Raw genomic sequence first — 21,605 nt, 5'->3', positions numbered from 1 at the left:
GTGAAATGTGGTTTTGGCTCCGCCCACTTTTGTAACCTGGACACACAGTAACTCAGTGATCAAGTTTGTGAGCTTTTGGGTCCTTGGCATCAATAAAAACAAATCTGATTGGCTGTTTGTGGCTTCGCCCCCTTTTCTAAATTTGAACCCCAGTGACCAATTGACCAACTGTACCAGGTTTGAGGCTTGTGTCATTAACAGTGCAAGAATGGCAGCAATTTTAATATTACCCTTGAAAATCAATAGGTGAATTTTGCTTAGCTTTCGTAGGCTCCACCCACTTTTCTGAATGTTTTTCTCAGTCACCCAGTAACCAATTGTACAAAGTATGAGAACAAAACACTGCCATTAACAGTGTAAGAATGGCTGCAGTTTACATTTTCCCAGTGAAATTTGTATTTGGCTCTGCCTACTTTTTGTAACCTGGACACACAGTCACTCAATGACCAAGTTTGTGAGCTTTCAGGTTCCTCGCATCAAAAATGTGTGAATGGAAGCAGTTTATCCAGCAAAAAAATCTGATTGGCTGTTTGTGGCTCCACCACTTTAGTGAATTTGAACCCCAGTCACCCAATGACCGACTGTAGCAGGTTTGAGGCCTCTGCCATTAACAGTGTAAGAATGGCAGCAGTTTTAATATTCCCCTTGAAAATCAATTAGTGAATTTTGATTGGCTGTTGTAGGCTCCCCCCACTTTTCTGAATATAATCTCAGCCACCCTGTGGCCAACTGTGTCAAGTTTGAGAACCCTGCCAATAACATTGTGAGGATGGCTGCAGTTTATATTTTCCTATGTAAAAAGTTAGTTGTTTTTGGCTCTGCCCACTGTTTCTAACCTTGACATACAGTCACTCAATGACCAAGTTTATGAGCTTTGGGCTCCTTGGTATCAATATTTTGCATTTCGAAATTAAATAAATCTGGCTGTTTGTGGCCCTGCTCCCTTTTCAGAATTTGAATCCCAGTCACCTAATGACAGACTGTGTAAGATTTGAGGCCTCTGCCATTGACAGTGTAAAAATGGTAGCAGTGTAAATATTGCCCGTGAAAATCAATACATTTTGATTGGCTTCTGTAGGATTCGACTACTTCTGAATATTAATCCCAGTCATCCAGTGACCAACTGTGCATAGTTTAAAAACCCTGCCATTAACAGTGAAAGAATGGCTGCAGTTTACATTTTAACAGTGAAATTTGTATTTGTCTCTACCCACCCTTTGTAACATTGACAAACAGTCACTCAAGGACCAAGTTTGTGAGAATGGAAGCAGTATATCGAGAAAGAAATCTGATTGTCTGTTTCTGGCTCCGTCCCCTTAAGTGGATTTGAACCCCAGTCACTTATTGATGGTCTGTAGCAGGTTTGAGGCCTCTGCCATTGGCTGTTTAGGCTTCACCCACTTTTCTGAATATTAATTCCAGTTTTGAGCTTTGGGGTCCTTAGCATCAATAATTTGCATTTTCCCATTGAAATTAAACAATCTGGCTGTTCGTGGCCCACCCCCTTTCCAGAATTAGAACCCCTGTCACCGAAAAAACCGACTGTAGCAGGTTTGAGGCCTCTGCCATTAACAGTGTAGGAATGGCAGCAGTTTAAATATTCCCCTTGAAAATCAATAGGTGCATTTTGATTGGCTGTTGTAGGCTCCACCCACTTTCCTGAATCTTGCTCTTATTCACCCAGTGACCAAGTGTGCCAAGTTTGAAAACCCTGCGATTAACAGTCTAAGAATGGCTGCAGTTTACATTTTCCCATTGAAAATGAATGGCTGATATTTGATTGGCTGTTTAATGCTCTGCCCACTTTTCCTGGATTTGTAACCTCAGTCACCAAGTGACCAACTGTGCCAACTGTAGAGACTCTGGCTTGATTACTGTGAGAATGGCAGCCTTTTACATTTTTTCCATTGACATGAATGGGTGAAACCTGATTGGCTGTTTGTAGCTCCGCCAAGGTGGACAGAGGGGATGCGAAACTCCCAAAACATATCATCCCAGGTAGTAAGTGATCTGTATATCAAGTTTTGTTGAAATTGGTAAAGGCGTTTTTGAGTGATCGCTGCACATATACACATACTTCCAATGTTATATCCCATACTAGCTGATGACCCGGTGTTGCCCAGGTAGGTAATTGGCTGGTGTCAGCTCCACCCACTTTTTCTAACCCTAACCCACAAACAATCAATGACCAAGTTTGTGAGCTTTGGCATCAATAATTTTTATATTCCCATAGAAATTAAATAAATCAGATTGGCGGTTTGTGACTCTGCCCCTCTCCAGCATTTGAACCCCAGTTACCAAATTACCAAATGTAGCAGGTTTGAGGCATCTGCTATTAACAATGTAAAAATGGCAGCAATTTAAATACTCCCCTTGAAAATCAACAGGTGAATTTTGATTGCCTATTATAGAATCCACCCACTTCCCTGAATATTAATCTCAGTCACCCAGTGACCATTTGGGCAGATTTTGAGAACCCTGCCATTCACAGTGTAAGAATGGCTGCAGATTAAATTTTCACAGTGAAATTTGTTTTTGGCTCCGCCCACTTTTTGTAACCTGGACACAAAGTCACTCAATGGCCAAGTGTGTGAGCTTTCGGGTCCTTGGCATCAATAAAAACAAATCTGATTGGCTGTTTGTGGCTTTGCCCCCTTTTCTGAATTTGAACCCCAGTGACCAATTGACCAACTGTACCAGGTTTGAGGCTTGTGCCATTAACAGTGCAAGAATGGCTGCAATTTTAATATTCTCCTTGAAAATCAACAGGTGAATATTGTTTAGCATTTTTAGGCTCCACCCACTTTTCTGAATATTAATCCCAGTCACCCAGTAACCAACTGTGCAAAGTTTGAGAACCCTGCCATTTGCAGTGAAGAAGAGCTGCATTTTACATTTTTCCGGGGAAATCTGTTTTTGACTCCAACCAGTTTTTGTAACCTTGACACTCAATGACTGTGAATAGAAGCAGTTTATCCAGCAAATAAATCTGATTGGCTGTTTATGGCTCCGCCCCTTTTGTGAATTTGAACCCCAGTCACATAATGACTGACTGTAGCAGGTTTGAGGCATCTGCCATTAACAGTGTAAGAATGGTAGCAGTTTCAATATCCTCCTTGAAAATCAATTGGTGAATTTTAATTGGCTGTTGTAAGCGCCACCCATGTTCCTGAATATTAATCCCATACACCCAGTGACCAACTGTGTCAAGCTTGAGAACCCTGCCAATAACAGAATCGCTGAAATCAATCTAACAAATCTGATTGGCTGTTTGTGGCTCTAACCCTTTGAATTTGGTCCCCAGTCACCCAATGACTGACTGTATCAGGTTTGAGGCCTCTGCCATTAGCAGTGTAAGAATTGTAGCAATGTAAATATTCCTCTTGAAAAATCAATAGGTAAATTTTGATTGGCTGTTGTAGGCCCCACCCACTTTCTAAATATTAATCCTAGTCACCCAGTGGCACACTGTGTCAAGTTTGGGAACCGTGCATTTAACAGTTTAATAATAGTTGCAGTTTATATTTTCTCGTGTTAAAAATGTAGTTGTTGGCACCACCCACTTTTTCTAACCTTGACATACAGTCACTCAATGTCCAAGTTTATGAGTTTTGGTGTCCTTGGTATCAATAATTTGTATATTCTCATTGAAATTAATCAAATCTGATTAGCTGTTTGTGGCTCCACCCCTTTTTGAATTTGAACCCCAGTCACCCAGTGACCAACTGCGTCAGATTTGAAGCCTCTGCCATTAACAGTGTAAGAATGGCAGCAATTTAAATATTCTCCTTGAAAATCAATAGGTGAAGTTTGATTGGCTGTTTTAGGATCCACCCACTTTCCTGAATATTAATCCCATTCACCCAGTGACCAAGTGTGCCAAGTTTGAAAACCCTGGGATTAACAGTCTAAGAATGGCTGCAGTTTACATTTTCCCATTAAAAATGAATGGCTGAAATTTGATTGGCTCTTTTATGCACTGCCCAATTTTCCTGGATTTGTAACCTTGGTCACCAAGTGATCAACTGTGCCAAGTGTGGGGACTCTGGCTTGATTGGCTGTTTATAGCTCCACCCAGGTGTGCAGGGGGGACAGGAGATGCCCAGAACATATCATCCCAGGTAGTAAGGGATCTGTATACCAAGTTTCGTTCAAATCGGTCAAGGCGTTTTCGATTGATCGCGGCACATGTATACACACATACATAAATACATACACACACACATGAAAGGATATGTAGGTATATATGTATATATCTGTATATATATATTAGTATATATGTATTAGTATATAGATCAATTTCATATACAAGCATACATGTATCTAATCAGTGTTAAAGTGTCTATAGAACAACCAGCCACACACACACATCTGTGCAGGAAGAGCTGGCTGCATGAAATAGAGAATAGTCAAATTCTTCTTGCTGGGCAAAACCCATAAGTGCCCCAAATGGGGACACCTGGAAGGTCATAAATAACATATTTCCCCGTGATCATTGAACTGTGCTATTTCTTGTAAATCACATGACTTTCTGTAATTATGGTGACATATGATGATATACTGCGCATGCGCAAATCCTGTATTGAGTAGGATATAAGGAAAGCAACTGAAGTAACTTAAATAGTCTAAAAACATCTGATATCTGACAAGGCCGTGACATGAACTTACATAGCAACGACTCCTTTCAGCTGAGGGCTTGCCGCGGATGGTCTTCTTCAGAATTCACGTAAGTAATATGACTATATTTCTCTTTTTATTTTTTTTTAAAGAGAGAGGTGTCTATATTATTTATGTGAAATTTCTGTTGATACCAAAACGAATCCGGTTTTGGAGTTTGTGTTTTTTGATAGTATAAATTATATAGGTTATAAGGTTTTTATTTATTTTAGTTTAAAAAAAAAAATATTAGGTAGAAGGGACTTTTGGTAAGTCAATTGCGCTTCTCTTAGTAGGTCTAAGGGAAATATAGATTTTTTGGTAAAAATCTAACAAATTTGAAGTCTGATCAACTTCAATAAATTATTTTCTTTTGGTAAGAAAATAGTGTTCATTTGGGTAATGAACAGGGCACCATATGGTATGGATTTTTGGGTACTTGTAGTTCTTCTTAGGTTTTGGATGGGTTTATTATAGGTGATTTTTGTAAGGTTTTTATAATGTCAGATAAGATTCAGATGTTTTAGATTATTTGTCTGTGTTTGTTTTGTAAATAATAATCTGTTTTATTAGTAAGGTTGAGAAAAAAAGTTATTCAATTCTAAGAAACAGTTTGGGTTTAGTTAGGTTGTAGAAAGAAAAAATCCCTAGACAAAGTTTGTTTTGTTCTCATGAGATGAGAATTATAGAATTATTGATAAATATTAGTTATTGATAAAAATAGTGTTGATAAATTTGAAAAATTTATAAATTATAATTTATCTAGATAAGAATTGTCTATTGGTACGGCAATATCTTATATTTGTATTTGACACATAGATTTAATAGAGGGCCAATAAATTACAGTATAAAACTGAAATTAGATTAATGGGTCAAAATACTGTCAAAATGTTTCCTATCCCAATCCCTAAAATAGATGAAACGTATGTACCTTTGTGTTGCCAGAATATCTGGAAGAAAAATATTTTGTTCATCCTTGGTTAGAATATAATATAGTATATTAGTCTTGGGCTGTCATTCCCTTGGGGGGGGGAGAAAGGAATAATAGTTAAATCCATATACAATTGGCTAAAGAATTATGTCTAAGGCCCCGTTCACACTTGCGGTTTTGTCAAAACCGCACCGGATGTCCGGACCGCACCGTATCCGGACCGGACCTGATCCGTACGGTTCCTATCCGGATCCGGTCCGGATCCGGTCCGTTTGCATCCGGTTTCCGTGCGGTGTGAACACGGTTGCGGTCCGGATCCGGTTTCTTAAGGAGATAACAACCTGTTATTACCTGGGGTCTGGGAGGTCAGCAGAAGGGTCTGGGGTCATTGTTGGAGACAGGTGGACGTGTGGAGACCATCCGTGGATACAGAGACTGCAGTTGGGACCATGGATCCAGGCATTTTTTACTCGTATACCTGGGAATTCTCTGTTGTTCGCCTCCTCGTTATCAGACTAATCAGACATGTTGCTGCCTAGAGCTCCAGCATGAAATCGCTGCTGCCCCACCTGAACGCTGGGCCCATGTGGTCCCCATCCAAAATGCATAGGAAGTGGGGTAGAACGTACGGTTTTTGTAGCCAGTGTGTTGTGCGCTCTCCGGTTCTCATTGGTTTCCATTGGCCGGATGGTGCAGTCCGGCTCCGCCCCGGATACGGCTGCCGGAGGAGCCGGACCAAAAAATAGCGCATGTTGGAACGGACGCCGGAGTCCGGATCCGGTCCGGATCCGGTCCGGCTCCGGTCCGGCAGAACGGACGCATGTGAACGGACGCATAGGCTTTCATTGCTATTGCCGTGCGTCCGTTCCGTCCGTTCTGCAAGCGGTCCGGCTCCGGCACGGCGATTCCGGACGGCCACCGCTAATGTGAACCGGGCCTTACGGTGATTAGAATTGTATATGTCCAAGTCTGTCTTGTTTGTGTGTTAATCTTGACTAACAGTGATCTTGACTAACAGTGTGTTTTTATGTATGTTCTCCGTGTATAGGTTGCGCAAGCGATGATAAATTATTATATAAATTGTTATAAGATCCTTACTGTGTTTCTGAGAGATGATTAGTAAAATTAATATTAAAGACACTCATGGAATTCGGATAAGAACGGTCACTTACCAAAATCTACAGTATACATTCTATGTACGTACAAAACTGGTTTCAGATGCCATATTTAACAAATATCTGGTTATACTGAGATTTGTACATTGACCGTCAGAAATTATCTGAATAAATTAGGTGTCATTTTGTATAGTCCTTTGTGTAAGAGAAAACATTTCAGAAATATAGTAATGTAATTAATTATTGCAAACTTAGGTAAAGTTCATAAGGATATAGAATAGCATGTATCATAATGTATTCATATGTATTGTGTATAAACTGACACATATGTGTGTAAATAGAGAGTTGTATTGGGTACATGTTTGTGATATGTAAGGTATGGAGGAGGCACCCGCAGGGACGTAGCAATAGGGGGTGCAGAGGTAGTAACCACACCGGGGCCCTTGGGCCAGAGGGGCCCCGAAGGGTCCACCCTCTATCACAGTATTAGCTCTCTATTGGTCCTGTGCTGGTAATAATCACTTTTATAGATGCTTTGAATAGTAGTAATCCTTAACACACTGTTCCCCATCCCCTTCTTGCACCTCTGACACTGTGGTTGTCTTTGGCAAGTTTTGGCGCGCTGTATCAATTGCTATGTATAAAGTTCTTGGGGGGGCCCCATGTAAAACCTGCACCAGGGCCCACAGCTCCTTAGCTACGCCACTGGGCACTCGTGAAATAACCAGAAATAGTTAAGTTGTCTTTAAGTAGTGTTAGAATTCCCCTTTAAGTTTTGAAAGGGTTAAAAATGCATTAGGACTTGCCATACCCAACCTCCAGCTTAACAACTTACTTAACAAGGGCATCTCTTTTCTGGAAGACATAATGACCAACGAGCAAATCTACTCCTTCGACTTCCTTAAATGGAAGTATAAGCTATCTAACAAAGACCTGTATCCATACCTCCAAATAAAACATCTGATCTTCACCCACCCCATAAAATCAAATAACTTGCCCAAGGAAATCTGGGATTTCATATTTACTCCTAAAACCAAATATACAGGTGGTATAACACTGTGGTATAGTCAAATTAATAAAACCCCCGCACCTCCTTACATCAAAAGTATCAAAAACTGGGAAGAGGATCTACAACTAACAATAAAGCCAGAAGATATAGAAAGAGCATTATTAAACACAAAAAAATATTCTAAATGTGCAGCACACACCGATACTACAAAAAAAATCCTATACAAATGGTACCTCACCCCTAGAATATTAGCTAAAATGTCATCTCAGCACTCACCAAACTGTTGGAGAAACTGCCTAAACTCAGGCACAATTTTACACATCCTTTGGGAATGTCCCAAGATCAAACCTTACTGGACACAAATTTTCAAATTGATCTCCAACATATTAAAAACCCATATTCCACCAACACCCCTCCTAGCGTTATTCCTCATAGGACTAGATCATTTCCCAAAACAATACAGACTAGTAATAACCCAACTAATATGTGTAGCTAGACACCTGCTTTTGTCCAACTGGAAAACCACAGATATACCGTCCATGACACAAATAACTAATTCAGTAGACTGCAACCTAAAAATGGAAAAATTGATAAAGACTAGAAATAACCAGATTATATGGTTAGACCAATGGTCCTTTGACTGGGACAACTTAGTAGTTAGGTAAAAGAACTCAATTTACCAGGTGCCTCAAAACAACCCATCGAAAACCCATTTAAGAGATGGTAGAGAACCAGTACCCTTCCCCCCCCCACACCCATGAATCCCATCCCCCCCCCCCCTCCACACTCCCCCTCTGGATCCCGCAGATCTTCTACATTAGCAAACCCAAGTCTACCTGGTACACTACAGGCTTGAGACTTGGCTCCCTGCTATATACTAATACTTCACCTCACCATGGAAAAAGCTCCTCAGTCCTGGATTTCACGAGTCCATAGGTAAACCGATAAAGGATATAAGGCTGTACTCCAAGGTAATGAGACTCGCTCGAGCTTAAGTCGAATAGAATACAATAGAATTTGCTCAGAGTAGTACCCGTTGGTACTACAAGTTCTTACTTCTCTTGTTTATGTTCTTAATACCTATTCATGTATACTAAGAGTTCACAACTGTAACACAACAATGTTTGATTTGCTGAAACTAACAAACAGATATCTGTATTATCTAACTCTTTGAAAAGTCTGTTATCATCAAGAAATGCCAATAAAAAACTAAAAATAAAAAAAATGCATTAGGACATGTCAGATTTTTTTATTTAGTGATCTACGCCCGCCAACATCTGTGTGGGTTTCTCTTCTGAAGTAATCAGTGACAGGAAAGAGAAATGAGGAAGTAAAAAGTTTATTATTTTTTAATCTAATGGGGTTTAACATTAAACATTAGAACATATATGTCCGTATGTATGAAGTAATGTCAGGTATATTTGCCTTATGAAATAATAGTATCTCTTTTTCTCTGTTAATAATGATTTCTGCATATATACGGATGTATTCTTGATAGAAATAAAATAGGAAAGTAAGAATATTCTGGTAGTAAATATAATGTTTGTATAAAGTTATATTTTATATAATACTTTTTAACAGAAGTTTATAACTCTGATATAATTCAAAGACAAAAACAAAAGACCGAGAGCCCAAATGGTGCAGTATTTCAAACCAGGAGAAATACAATAAATTAAATTAGATTTATACTCACAAACATGGGTTGCCCCTAGGCAACCACTCCATATGCGGGTGGGGAGAATTAGAACCTGACCCCACTCAGGTGTAAGATGTCGCTCTCTGTAGAAGAAATTAGGAAAAATCCTTGCCACCAGCGGTGGACTGCATTCTGATTGGGATACGGACCAGAGGCGCCAAAAAGAGTAAAAACAATACTAGGTTTAAAAACGTGGGGGGAGCAGTACTCACCACCCTCTCAACAGACCAAAAGCCAATAGAACCAACAATCTTTGGTCAAAAATCAACACTCCTGTTTGATTGCCTGAGGAAGCGGGATAATCCCGTGAAACGCGTAGCACCTGGGAGTAGTAATAAATTGTTGATTTTTGACCAAAGATTGTTGGTTCTATTGGCTTTTGGTCTGTTGAGAGGGTGGTGAGTACTGCTCCCCCCACGTTTTTAAACCTAGTATTGTTTTTACTCTTTTTGGCGCCTCTGGTCCGTATCCCAATCACAACTCTGATATAATGTTCATTTGTGAGTTTAGAATAAGGCCAGAGTCTGGAAAGGGTTAAATGTCATTTTTTAAAAGTGTTTTTTTTTTCTCTGGGGAAGCTATGCCACCAGCAGTGAAATGAGGAACTAACTTAAACGTACTACTGTGTCATTTTTTTCTGCTGAAAAAAAAAAATGCATTTAAAAGCCTTTATGAGTGTACAATATATCTGTATACATGTATACATACATATGTATATATGTATATACATGTATAGAAGTAGAAATGAATTTTATGAGTTTTATTATTAGATTATTTGGAACAGTGAATAATTTATATATATATTCCTTTTGGGAAATGTTTTAAGATGTAATTTAATTGTCATATTTATCTAAACAACATCTTAGGTTTTTTTTCTTAGTTAGATATTAGAGGTTAGTAAATAATGAATAAAAATGATTTTTCTCCTGAATTTAGTGTCCTTAAATTAAACTAGATTAATTCATTGATACCAACTGTCACCCAGGTCTATATGTATGTGAATGAAGTTTCCCATATTGCAGAATAGATTTTTGGAATTTTTATATCATGACCAAAAGAGGTTCAGATTTTTTTTCCATAGGTAGCATAGTAAAATCATATATCATAATTTGGGGCCAATTTGGGGGGGGGGGGGGAGCCGGTTGACTTGTCTGTGTTTTTTTTTGGGTGAGGAAACTGGAGTGCCTGGGGGAAACCCGTGCAGACACGGGGAGGACATGTGGACTCCGTGCAGATGTTGACCAGGCAGGGATTTGAATAACATTGCAAGACGAGAGCACTGGCTACTGCGCCACCGTGTTACCTTAGTTTTATAGTGTAAAGTGAATTGAGTTTTTAGTACAACCTAAATCCCTTAATTTGAAGTGGATTAATTAAGTAATGGCATTTGTCACCCAGACTTATACAAGTGAGTAGAGTTAAATCATTTCCCCATGTCATGGTAGTTTGCCATAAGTTTGTTAGAATAATGTTCATATTTGAACAGAATTTATATAGCTTGTAACTTTGAAGCATATAGATTCAAATGATTTACTCAATAGTTCTCCATGGATAAGTTCCTTCTTGAATATTGTATCATAGTTGTTAGGCTGTATTTTTTTTTATATAAATCACAGCAGAAAAGGCATTTAATGTTGTTTGCAACTCATTGTTGAAGTGTTACGCCAAATTAATGGCCAGAAGTTCCCGGTTGCCTATATCGTAATTTTTTTCTGCAGGTGAGAACCTATGGGAAAAGTAAGCGCACAGGTGTAATCTGCCCTTCAAGCCAGACCGTTGAGACAGCACCGCCCCCACCCCAACTTCTGAGGTATCAACCTCCACGATAAAGGGAAAGGACGTGTCAACATGCCTCAAAATTGGTGCTGAACAAAATAATTTCTTCAAAAGAGAAAATGCTGCCACGGCTTCAGGGGACCAGTGGTTGGTATACGCCCCTTTTTTCGTGAGACTGGTAAGGGGGGCAACTAACGTGGAGTACCCCTTAATGAACCTCCTGTAATAGTTCGCAAAACCTAAAAATCTTTGTAGGGCCTTTAACCCCACTGGCTGTGGCCACTCCAACACAGCTGTAACCTTGGCAGGATCCATTGAAAGACCCGAGGTGGAAATTACGTACCCTAGGAACGTGACCGTGGTCACCTCGAAAATACACTTTTCCACCTTAGCATAGAGCATATTTTGTCTTAATTTGTTCAAGACAAACTTCACGTGGACCCTGTGCTTGGAGAGGTTATTGGAATAGATTAGTATATCATCAAGGTATACCAGCACGAATCTACCCAATACCTCCCGGAATACCTCATTGATTAATTCTTGGAAGACGGCTGGCGCATTGCACAACCCGAAGGGCATCACTAGGTACTCGTAATGCCCGTCGGGTGTGTTGAAGGCCGTCTTCCACTCATCGCCCTTTCTAATGCGGATTAGGTTGTATGCCCCCCTCAGATCCAACTTAGAGAAGATTTTTGCGGCTGTGACCTGCGTGAATAAATCGTCTATCAAGGGTAATGGATATCGATTTTTCACCGTGATTTTATTGAGGCCCCGGTAATCAATACAAGGTCGAAGACCCCCGTCTTTCTTCTTAACGAAAAAGAAACCGGCCCCAGCAGGCGACCGGGAGGGCCGGATGAACCCCTTGGCCAAGTTATCACGAATGTATTCCTGCATAGCCATCTTCTCTGGACCGGACAAGTTATATAGGTGACCCCTAGGGGGCATACAACCAGCACGTAGATCAATGGGGCAATCGAACGGGCGATGAGGAGTTAATTGATCAGCAGACTTGGGACAAAATACATCAGAGAACTCAGAATACTCCTCGGGAACACCCTCCACACAAATCTTGGTCTGACCCAATGTCACCTTCCCTAAACACTGTTGGTGACAATGATCGGACCATCTGGTTACCTGACCTGTAGCCCAGTCTATTTGTGGAGAATGGACTTGTAACCACGGCATGCCTAGGATGATAGTGGAGGTTGACATACGCAATACAAAAAACTGTAGTTGTTCCCCGTGCAGTACCCCTAACGTGACCTTCACCTGCGGGGTCTGTGACAGGGGACGATTCCGTTGCAGAGGGGAATCGTCAACTGCTGTGACCTGAATGGGGGGACTCACTGGAGTGAGAGGAATACCCAACTCCTGAGCAAATTCAACGTTCATAAAATTAGCCGCTGAGCCGGAATCAATAAAAGCCTCAGTGGCTACAGACTTATTATCCCATGTAATCGTACAGGGAAGAAGCAATTTTTTCTCTTTTTGGGGTGAGAATGGTGTGCCTAGGGTGTCACCCCCCACTACTCCTAGGCAGACTCGTTTCCCGGCTTGTTAGGGCCGTTTCGCACTCTATGCCCCGCTTCTGCACAGTACGGGCACAATTGTTCAGTTATTCTCCGCCTTTGTTCCACCTGGGTCAGTTTTGATCGACCAATCTGCATTGGCTCGGGTGGAGGCAGGGCCGGAAAGGGAGAGACAGGCGGAGATGTCTATTCTAAGGGTGCAGCGGAAGGAGCCGCATAAGATGTCACCCTGACACGGTGACTGCCCCTAGTCTGCCTCTGATGGCGTAGCCGACGGTCGACTCGAATGGCCGATGAAATGGCCTCATCGACTGTCTTGTGCTTGGGTAAGGTTAACATTAGGTCGGAGACCTCCTCCGACAACCCAGACAGGAAGTAATCCATCAGGGCATAGGTGTCAAATCTGGCGGTAACTGACCATCTACGAAATTCTGCCGCGTAAACCTCGACCGAGCCTCTGCCTTGCCGCAAAAGTTTGAGCTTCCGCTCAGAGGTTGCAGCAAGGTCAGGGTCGTCGTATATCACTGCCATGGCCTTAAAAAATTCCTCTACCAAATTCAGAGCTGTATCTGTGGGAGGCAGGTTGTATGCCCAGGACTGGGAGTCGCCAGTTAGCAAAGTTTAAATAAAAATGACCCGTTGGGTCTCAGTCCCCGAGGATCGGGGTCTCAACTCGAAATATGATAACAATCTACTCTTAAAATTCCAGAAGTCAGACTTGTGGCCGGAAAATTTATCAGGTACGGACATACGTATGTCATCACTAGGAGGGGATCGCACTGAATCAACTGACGTCTGGAGGGTTTGCACAGAGCCTGATAAGGCATCAATTAATGCTTTGTGCTGGCCCAGTGCTTGATGAATGCTATCCACCGAAGTGGCAAGCACATTCAGAGGGTCAGCGCGTGCGTCCATCTGTCTTTTTGGTCTGGTGTTCTGTAACGATCGGTGAAGCACAGAGAGGATCTGATTACCGGTGATCTGCAGTATCACTGGGAATACAGATGTATACCAAATTATAAGTGATCTGCAGTATCACCGATAATCCGATATACCAGCTAACCTCTGTTCACCTGAGTAGAGTGTAGTGTTTAGGTGTAACAGTAACACTTTGAGGACAAGGCCTCAGTGCAGACAGGAGCACTGCACGGATTCCTTCCGCAGACCCGGACTCTCCAAGACGGGAGGAGTCGGGCTGACAGCCGGAAGGATTGTCTGAAAGTAACCCTCAGGAGGAAGGGTCACTAACAGACCGAGGAACCGCCTCTAACAGTAAGGTCGGTTCTCGAGGTCGGACAAGCCAGGTCGTACACACACGGACAGATAAAGTACAAGATCAGGAGGCAAAGGCGGAGTCTAAGTACAGGCAGGGTTCGGCAACGGGGTATCAGAAATATCGAGGTACAAGAATCAGGAGGCAGAAGCAGAGTCTAGGAACGAGCCGGGGTTCGGCAACAGAGTATCAGAAATATCGAGGTGCAAGATCAGAGTTCAGGAGGATAGTCAGGCAGGCAAAGGGTCATAACAGATAATCACAATCAAACTAGTACTTAGCTATCAACAGAATCTAGCTAAGTGTAGGATTACAGCTCCAGCTGGTCCCGGCACACTTGCGGATCTGACTACGGATCTGGGTGCTCCCACGTATGTGATCGCAATGCCAGACAAAGAGCAAGTGAGCAGCCAGCAGTATATATGCACAAGGACCTCTCCAGAACCTCCCTAATTGCCGGACCAATGAGTGTAGTGGAAAATGTCAGCTGACCCGCCTGGTCAGCTGACTCCCTTCTGGCTGCCATCTAAACTCTGCCTCTGTGCGCGCGCGCGTGTCACTCTGAATCCAGGTGGACTATCAGTCCCAGCCACATCAGTACTGTCTTGCAATGTATCCCGTGCACCGAGTGCGGGCGCTGCCTCCAATGCGGATTCCGCCGTTACCGATGCGGATTCCGCTGTTCCCAATGCGGATTCCGCCGCTCTGCCTATGCGGCATGCGGCGTTTTTTCCGCGTTGTGACGCCATGCTGGACGCGGAAACAGACGCCTCACCCTGAGAGGCAGTGGCTTTTCCACGTTTCATCACAGTATTGATTAGAAACTTTATCTCTGACAGGATTTTAATCTCAGTTCTGCTTGTTCTGTAGTTCAGTGTCTGTTTAGTAAGGAGGCCTTAGCCTAGTCTCTCTAGTGCTGTTTCTGCCTATAGAGTGTGTCTCGGGGACAACCATAGTTGTAGTACCTTAAGCGCACTATGGGGATAAGGACACTATAGATGTTCTTTGTATGTCTGTAACTTTAAATCTGGAAGGGGATCCAACCCTGTACTGGGACCCTGCTTATATTATGCCTTATAGCTTGCTAACTCTGACCAAACATTAAAATAACTTTAATGTATGGTCAAAAAGGGGGGAAAGAGGTATATGGGAACTGTCATGTTAGTTTGTTGTCTATACACATGTCCAGCCCTGCCCAGGCCTAGTGGTCTGTGCCATGTCATTTCATGTAGTGGTGTAGTAAGAAGGGGTAGTGAGGTAGATATTGCATTAGGGCCACCTAAGTTCTTTAAATACATCACTATTTAGGGTTTGTGGTATGATTGTGGTATGATTGTGGAAGGTATGATGGAATGAGAGTGTAATGAAAATGGATATGTGACTTGTAATGGAAGAATGAAAAATGGGAATTCATTCTATGCCTGGCGTATAAATCTGTGCACAAAACATGCCCTACCTACATCTCGGAGCTTGTTCACAAGTATACACCAGGTCGCCCCCTCCGTTCCTCCAACGACCTTCGCCTCACCACCCCGCGCATTTCACACTCCCATGCCCGCCTGCAGGATTTCTCAAGAGCTGCCCCCACCCTCTGGAATGCCCTTCCACCACCCATCAGACTTGCTCCCTCTTTCAACACATTCAAGCAAGCCCTCAAAACCCACCTCTTTATGATGGCCTACCCACCTCCTACCACACAGTAACTCTCTAAGGAATATTTAACAGCCCCCCCCTAGTGTTTCCACCCCTCCCTTTAGATTGTAAGCCTCTGGCAGGGTCCTCCACTCCCTAGTGTAATCTACAGGATCATGTGCTCCTGTCCTATGACAGCCTGTACTTTTTATTACTGGGCCTACCTAACCATCCCATATTGCATGATCATGTATTTTGTACAATTTGTATGTATAACTTTGTTCTATGTGTATAACCCTATGTATGTCATCCTTGTATCATTGTATATATTTATTGTCCAGCGCTGCGTAATATGTTGGCGCTTTATAAATACAATAAATAATAATAATAATAATAATTATGGTGTAAAAATTCATTGGGAGTTCATCCTCTCTGCCATGTATGGAGTCACATACTCGCACGGGTACAGCGACACGACGTCATGCAAACGGGGAATTGCGAGAGATCCGTTGGGATCATAGAAAGATCCGCTAAGTATGTTTTGAAGTTCATGGTGGAGAGTATGAATAATATTAGTATTACAAGTACTAGTAAAAATAAAGAATTTATTGGATTTTTGCTGGCACTCTTTTCTTTTTCTTTCAGAAACAATTTGACCAGACATCTATCCTGAGGAGGATAAAAGCTGACTACCTGACCAGAGCCCATCCGAAGGTAATCTGAGGGAGCCTGTCCAGAGAGACCCATCCAGAGGGAGCCTGTCCAGAGGGATCCATCCAGAGGGAGTCAGACCAGAGGCTATCCTGAGGCGATCTGTCCAGAAGGATTTCCTACTGGATCCACTGTATTGGGTGAAATAGTTCGACTAAGTCCTGAATTCCAAGTGGGAAAAGAGACTTTTCATCAGATGGACAGTGACAATGTGCTAAGACTTTTCTGATAGAAGTTTCAAAGTTGCTTGTGTCATCTGTTGAAGAATGGAACAAGATCTGGATTTTTGACCCAGGAAGATTGTATGGATTGTGGGACATTCTTATGTGTATTGGGCTCATAGGAAAGCTATTAATAGTAGCTATGGGGAAAACCTTGGGTTATCTAAAAATAACTATATGATCTATTGGTTCAGTATTAGAGGGATGATTTGGAATATGTTTTTTGGTAGGGTTACTTCTTTAATGCGGAACTTTCCTCCGCCAGATGTGATGTGGGTATTCATAAGATTATTCCCCAATGTGTGCATTCCCAGACGGGTGTGGATTTTTCCCCAAGATAGATTAAGGGCCATTAAGACATTCATTAATAGGGCATTATCTAGATCCATGCCAACTATAGGGGTTTCTTCTTATTGGCATAATAAGCTTGAGGGTTCCCGGCCTAACTCATTCCGCCCGGATAGGGTTCACTTGTCTGATCAAGGATTGGATATCTTCAATGCCGATCTTAGATCAATGATTGAATCAGCTGCTATGAGGGGTGGACCACTATATTAAGGGTATTATAGAATGGGAGTTAGTTGTAAGTCACATTATGGGTTAATGCTTTATGAATAGTAAAAGCCATTATTTCTGCTATATCATTCTTTAAAGAGACACTGAAGCGAGAAAAAATATATGATATAATGAATTGGTTGTGTACTATGAATAATTACTAGAAGATTAGCAGCAAAGAAAATATTCTCATATTTTTATTTTCAGGTATATAGTGTTTTTTCTAACATTGCATCATTCTATAATATGTGCAGATTACACAACACTCAGCATTCAAAATGATTCTTTCAGAGCAGTCTGTAAACTAATGACCTCTCCTCTGCCAGAGAAAAAGTAAAAAATTAACTAACAGTTGAGATAATAAAAGTCAGAAGACAGCCCTCTCAACGACTTTGAAAGTCGTAGAGCTTAATGGCTTTTTTGTATAGAGATAACAACTGGAGTTTCTTAAATCTTCCTGCACTGGAAACAATTAGATTTATGTCTCTGATCCTAATGTTTTATTTCTTAGCTGTACTACACATACAAATCATAATATCATAATTTTTTTTGGGCTTCAGTGTCTCTTTAAGTAAAGATTAGGATTAGGGTTTTTGTAAGTTAGATAATGGGTTGATCTGTAATAAGCTGATATTTTTTTTATCTCAATTACTAAATAAGGCCAAGTGCTGATGATCCAGGGATTTTTTCTGATTGCCATTTTGGAGTCGGGAAGGAATTTTCCCTTTCTGGGGCTAATTACACTATGCCTTATAGGGGTTTTTTGCCTTCCTCTGGACCAGCAGAAAAATGGGCTGGTGTGGTGCTTTGTTTTTTTTTTGGTTAAACTTTATGTACACACATCCTTCTTCAACCCATATAACTATAAAATTGTATATTTATCAGACGGTAAAATATATATATATATATATATATACATACATACGCATATGTGTTACTACACATATAATTCAGCAGGCCTGATCTCAGTGGGCGATTTTCAGGGAACAAGTCTCCTACTTTTTGGTACCTTGGTCTTTAGTAGATTCAAGTTGGTCATAGTTGTCTTGCTAAGTTTTGCTAGAGTATTATATTTTGTCCTATCCTGATTGTGAATATAGTTGGTGAGTGTCCATATGTGTGATTAGCAGAGTCCTTCTAGTATGGTTAAATCTGAAGGTAGCCATCATTACAGTTGTCCTGTTAATCCTGACCTTGAAAGAGTATCTTTGGCAGCGGTTGCTATTAGTTACATCTTTTTCTGCTTTGATTTGTAGTGTGTCTGTATAGATATTTACCATTACTGTGATAAAAAGTCAATTAGCTAACATTCCCTTCCCTTACTAAATCAGAGTTTGTGTATCTGTTTGTCTGAGCAAGCATAACAGGCTTTGGTCAGTATGATTGGTGTGATGGACTACAATTTCACAGCACCACAGTTGCCTTGAGCAACCAGATTGGTATATTTAATATGGGATAATTGGAAGGCCAGAGATGTTGAGGGTCTCATGTAGCCTTGTTCCCTAGCCTTCTGCTGTGATCTGTGTATTCCCTTTCACAAATATGTCCTGGACTGAGGCCTGTAGCTACGTTTTGACTTGCTTAGTGAGTTCTGGCAGTACTCCTGTATTTCTGATCTCAGCCTCTGTACTCTGGGCATTAAGGCCTGAGTATGATTGTAGTTGGGTTGGTGTTATCTTTCCACCCCCTGTTTTAACAGGAATGTGTGACTTAGAGTAAAGGATACAGAGATAGCTTGGAGTACAATGGCTGATGGAAGGTGGGAAGTCTGCCATGCCTCACAAACAGTTTATGAACTAAATTGTAGAGTCAAGACTACCCTCACATGCACAAATCTCATATCTTGTTGCATAGCCACCTTACGCAGGAGTTAGTTGCCATCATAAGGGTTTTTGACCTTGGCCTACCTGAGGCCTAGTATTTAGAAAAGCCCTTTTCTAAAATAGAGCAGATGGAAGTTTCTCTTGGAGTAAGTGCTGAGATAAGAAAGCTTCTTATATTGATCTAAGAGAAATATTCCTTCCGCAGGCTAAGTTAAACACATGAGCGTGCTCCATGCATCCAGTCCGCATAAGATTTTTACTAAATTACATCAGGAAAGAAAATTGTTCTTAGTTCTGATATGCATCAGGAAAAATAATTATTGGGTTTTTCCTGAGTAATTTCTGATTTGGTTCTTTTCTGATTTTCTGATTTGTTTGACCATTAGATTGGCCAACATTATTTAATTGGTTGTTTAAGGTTACAGGTTGGTTAATCATTTTCTTTGTTAGGAGTACTTTACCAAATAGCTATTCGTGTTTTGACCATTAGGAGGCTTCGACCAAAATTTTGCCTACTGTGATGCTAGCTCTGCCTGTTTTAGGTATTGGCTTTAGTATGGTCATCTTCTTCCTTTGGAAGAAATGACCAAAGGGGGGACTGAAAGGATATGTAGGCAGGGCCGGCTTTAGGGAGGGAAAGAGGGGGCAGAGCCCCCTCAAATAGACTTCTTGCCCCCTCAAATATGCTGCTGCTTCCTGGTCCGTGGAACGCAGTCACATTTCCTCTATTTCCGCTGTGCTGTGTGTAGAGGGTGGAGATAGAGACACTCAGTAGCCTGGTCGGGTATCACATGGGGGCCAGGCAGCCAGTGAGAGAGGAGTGAGACACTCTGCTCTCTCATTGGCTGCCCGGCCCCATGTGATCCCGGCCAGCCAGCCACAAGTATCTGTATCTGAATGAGAGTGATGGGCGCGCTGGGGAGACATGAGAGGAAAAGGCAAGTGATTTATGTCTCCAGTCCCAGCTGCCCAGCTCTCTGCATACACAGGACACAGCCTGTCAGACTGCCTGTGTGCTGCTGATGGACGCTATGTTGTGTATAATTCATGAGTTCCCTGACCTCCCACACTGACCTGAGGACCCTGTGCCCACATTACTGTGATGATTGGTGGGCAGGGGATACTCTTTTATTAATAACTGATTCCTATCTGCAGCTCAGGGAGCAGGAACAATCCCCACAGAGGTCAGGTATATTCTGTGTAATGTCTCACCCCACTTCCTTTCACTATTCAGTCTCACTGACTGACCTGCTCTCTGCTCTTTTATCTGCTCTGCTCACTTCAGCCTGCATTTTCTTTTATTAACTCTTTCACTGCCTGTCCTAGCTTCTTAAGCTTTGTGTATCCTAATTTAATTATTTGTAGCTGCTGCTGGTCTCCTATTAACCACTTCGCCATATCTGGACGCATATATCCATCCAGATAGGCAGTGGTGCTGCAGCCGTGTGGTGCGCGCGATCGGGCGCGCCCCCGCGCGCGCTCCCGCTACCTCCCGCTGCCCCCCCGATCAGTGAATGGGAATATAATTCCCATTCACCGATCTAAGTCCCTGGCAGAAATACCGACGCTTTCTCATCAGAGAGCGTGGTATTTCTGCCCCCAGGAAACTTCTTCTCTTCTTTTTAGTTCCTAGATGCGACATCGTTCGCATCTAGGAATTTTTTGAATGTGGCCATCTTGTGGCCAAATAGTAAACTGCACCCACATACCTGTATTGAATAAAAAAATACATTACATCACATCTAAAATTGGCTATTTACCTTCCAAACTAAAATTACCCAAATACATTTTTGTATTAAAAAAAAAAAAATTACAATTAAAAAAAAAAAACTACATAAATAGTTACCTAAGGGTCTGAACTTTTTAAATATACATGTCAAGAGAGTATCTTATTAAATTTTTTAAAATTATAAGCTTGTAAATAGTGATGGACACAAATTGAAAAAATGCACCTTTATTTCTAAATAAAATATCGGCGCCATAAATTGTGATAGGGATGTAATTTAAATGGTGTAATAAGCGGGACAAATGGGCACATAAAATGCATGGGTTTTAATTACTGTAGCATGTATTAATTTTAAACTATAATGGCCAAAAACTGAGAAATAATGATTTTTTTCCATTTCTATCTTAATCTTCCTGTTAAAATGTATTTACAGTAAAGTGGCTCTTAGCAAAATGTACTACCTAAAGAAAGCCTAATTAGTGGCGGAAAAAACGAGATATAGATCAATTAATTTTGATAAGTAGCGATAAAGTTATTAGCGAATGAATGGGAGGTGAACATTGCTCGGATGCATAAGATTTTCAAAGCTGTAGGCTGAAGTGGTTAATAATGTCTTAAAGATGATTGACAGTGTTGTATACATACCTGGGGCTTCCTCCAGCCCCGTGCGCACAGATCGCTTTCACGCCGCCGTCCTGCTCTGCCTGCTGCTGCGGTATTGGGTCCCGTTAGTTCTGCCAGTCTACGCAAGAGAAGTGTGCCCTCTATGTATCTCTCCGGTGGTCGCTGGAGAGATACGTAAAGAGCGCAGTTCCTCTTGCGCAGACTGGCTGAACTAACGTGACCCAATACCGGAGCTGCAGGCAGCGGAGGACGGCGGCGTGGGAGCGATCTGTGTGCATGGGGCTGGAGGAAGACCTGGGTATGTATAAAACAGTATCAATCATCT

This window comes from Hyperolius riggenbachi, chromosome 2 (genome assembly GCF_040937935.1).
Source record: "Hyperolius riggenbachi isolate aHypRig1 chromosome 2, aHypRig1.pri, whole genome shotgun sequence".
In the NCBI taxonomy this organism is placed as follows: Eukaryota; Metazoa; Chordata; class Amphibia; order Anura; family Hyperoliidae; genus Hyperolius; species Hyperolius riggenbachi.
The sequence above is the reverse complement of the archived record's forward strand: the minus strand, read 5'-3'. Positions refer to the sequence as shown.